This window comes from Pteropus vampyrus, unplaced genomic scaffold, assembly GCF_000151845.1.
Source record: "Pteropus vampyrus isolate Shadow unplaced genomic scaffold, Pvam_2.0 Scaffold3, whole genome shotgun sequence".
In the NCBI taxonomy this organism is placed as follows: Eukaryota; Metazoa; Chordata; class Mammalia; order Chiroptera; family Pteropodidae; genus Pteropus; species Pteropus vampyrus.
This window is the reverse complement of record NW_011888784.1, coordinates 5,548,532-5,552,036: the sequence shown is the minus strand read 5'-3', so window position 1 is coordinate 5,552,036 and position 3,505 is coordinate 5,548,532.

Below are 3,505 nucleotides of genomic sequence, written 5' to 3'. Positions count from 1 at the left end.
GACACAGCAGTGACTCAGTTCCCACCGAATGTAGAAATTTGAACATAACACTGCCAGATCATCCACTCTTCCTAGGAAAACCAATAATTGCTCTGCATTTGAAATTCTCCTGATATTTGGATTTCGGCAACTAAGGTTAAGTATCTACCTATAGAATTCTGACTTGTTCCTCACTTCATTTAGGTCACCATCAGAAGCCTTCTCAGATGGGCCATACTCATCTAAAATAACTCCCTCGTTCTTATTGGCTTTATTCATCTCTATCACTCAGCAATTTCTCTATTTTATTGTTATGTGTGTTTTATTTATATACCCTACTCAAATGTTAATACCATGCTTGTGATACTTTTTTCATTGCTACTGAATGAATTAAACATTCTTTAAAATGGCACAAGCAAAAGAATATAAGCATTGTACCTTCTTCACAGGCTAGACATTATTAGTGTCCAAAGCACTCAGCTCATTGCGCATGACCTCTTCTCTGAGAAGACTTAAACTGTCTTGAACTTGTCAGTGCCCTTTGGACCGTTAGATATATTTTTATATGCATCGCTTTCCAACCAGAATATATGCATCTAAGAAGTTAGAGCTACATTCTGCTCTGTCTTCCTTAGTGCGTTACCCACAGTGGGCATTTAATAAATAGCTCGATTTTCTCAGGCACATCAGCCAGTGAAACAAACAGGTGTTGAGATGTATATGTCATGAAAGTAAGCACTGAAAAATGTAAGGTAATCAAAACTGTTTGATTTTCACAGATACGCAATTTAGATCATGAAAATTCCTGGTGCTCAGGTGCCTTGCTCTACTTCAAGAGAGCAGCGTGCTTTGGGATAGTAGGCCTTGAGTAGGTAGGTAGTAGGGCAGTAGGCTGGCATAATACAAAGTCAGCAAAGGCCTCGTGCATTTATGCTGAAAAAGACTTCTGTGACTTATGTCAAAGAAACCCGACAATGCAAACATAGCTCTATGCAAACAACTTCATAGGAAAAAGGAATTCTACTATCTGAGGCGGAGTGTTTTAGTTTAACAGACTGTGCAATTTTTAAAATCTTCATTACAGGTGTCCAAAGACTTCAGTTTCATATTATACGAGCAACCACTGATCTAAAACAGATTAAACACAACCCGTGCAGGGATGCTTTTGACTTACCTGTCCGTCCAATATGCTACTATTTTTTTTTTAAATGTGGAATTAAGGGTGAGGTTCTATGGGAATTTTTGACATCCATAGTACAGGTGTTTGATGCAACTGTCACTTAGGGTGAGTCCCTTCCCTTTCCTAGGCATTAGTCAGCTCTGACAGATGTGAAATGGTAGGTAGAGCTGCAAAACCAGCGGATTCTGGAGGTGAGAGTAGAGCAGAGCAACAACCGTGTGCCTCCTCCACTGGACTGGTGCTTTGTCCACCTCCACATCTATCATGTACCTGGCTCATGGCAGATGCTCAATAACCATCTCCTGACAAGGTGGGTTTTCTAGTCCTAAGATGTCATTTGGTCCCTTTCCTGGGCCCAGGACAGGATTATTGTAAACCTGATGCAAACACTGTCCTTGAGGTAAGATTGAAGAGATGGAAATGGGAGAGATGGAAAATGAAGTCCTTTAGATGTTTCGGTTATTAAATTTCCTCCACAAGGCCCAAAACAGACCAACCAGCTGAGCTGGGAATATTGATACTAACCTGGATCTAAATCAAGATTTTTATTTATTCTCACGAACTTCACCGTGGACAGGTCAGTTAGCAAGCCTTATATAATGTTTGTTAAATCAATAGAATATCAAACTAAGATTTTAATGGTCCACAGGGCCAAACCAGAATGGAGGAAAGTAGAAAAGCTGTTTTCCTGGGCTGGATACGTCATGCTCAAGTGATCTCACCCATTCCTGTCACTCTATTTAACTCCTGACCACCAGTGATGCCCACCTCTTTGCTTTAGCTCTAACCTGTCTCCAGAGCATTGGATCTATTATTTCCAAGTGTCTAAAGAGGCCTCCCCCATAGAAACAAATCTACAATAAACCTTATTTTCTCCTCCTTTCCCACAGCTGTACCTTCTGGCATTAAATTCCTATAATATTTACAGCTATTTTTTATTGGTTCAGTAACCATCTGAGTGCTAGCTGTTTTATAGCAGACAGTTAAAGAAATGAGACACAGTCCAGCCTGGTGGGGAAAAGAGACGTGTAAAGGCCTAACATGTGCTATGCGGGCTTAAAGGAGGGAACACTTTGCTCCATCCCGCAGTCAGAATGATATCACAGAGCAGGGACGAAGTATTCATAATACCTTGTATATTCTCCTTGGCAGCTTAACCAGTAAGGGTTTTCAAGGCAAAATCCTTTTCTTATATGCTTATTTCCTAGCCTGGCACTTAGCATTGAGCAACTGGCAAACAACGAATCACCGACCCAGGCACACACAGTAACAGGCCAAAGTTAAATGTAGCTCATCTGCCAGGCACCAAGCAGTGCTCTCTACCTGCACACTGAGCTTCTCTCTCTGTGCAGCCTTGCCCTGAGGGAGTTTAAATGTAGCAGAATGTCTCTTTTTTTAATCTTCACGAAGACTTTCCCCATTGAATTGACTGTAGAGATGTCTACCCTTTTCAGATTGTTAATTGTGGACACTCCTGCTACCTCTGCACCATCATCACCACAAATGAATAGCACTTAACATTTGCTGAATTCTAATTACTTAATATATGGATCATTCGTTTAACCCTCACAACAAGCCTATGCGGTGGGCACTACTGTTATCTCCATTTTAAAGATAAAAGAGGCATGGAAGGCTAGGTGACTTTCCCAGGGTCATGGGGCTAGTTAAGTGATGGTGAGGCTCCCAAATCTATGCTCTCTGACACTCCACTCGTCTTCTTGGGGTGGTGGTCCTGTCACATCTATCTTCTGCACTCTAGGATGTTTAAGTACTAAGTTGGGGCATCTGCAAAAATAAGAACAGAGTGCTCACCAAAAAAGGAAAGAGAGCTGCCATTTATTTAGCTTTGCTCTCTCCCATCCAAGACCAAGCTGATCTCTAAACAAGCATCCAAACCCGAAGCTCATTAACTTCGTGTGTGCCTCAATAAGGTGAACACTACAATGATGTACAATTACATGCTAATAAGTCAATGCCCAAGAGCCCTGTAAAACAACTGCAAAGGGCCAGGATTATCACAGTATGCAAATGTACCAGGAAAATCATTACCTACTTAGTCCCTTTCATTTTGGTGGGTTTAACATGAGAAGAATAATCCATGCTACTAGACGAGATTTCATTTTACAGCTGTAGTAACCAAGTACATAAAAGCCTGAATCTGTCCCAATAGCTTCTAAAAGATTTTTCCCATAGTGTCAGAGGCAAAAATAATGAAATCTTGCAAATGTACAGTTAATAGGACCCCAGTGGACAGTAACTTCAAAAATGCATGGTCTATAAGACATTAAAGGCTTGATTTTAGTTTCTGCACTGTTCCTGTTAATAACAATGTCTAATTAAAACATC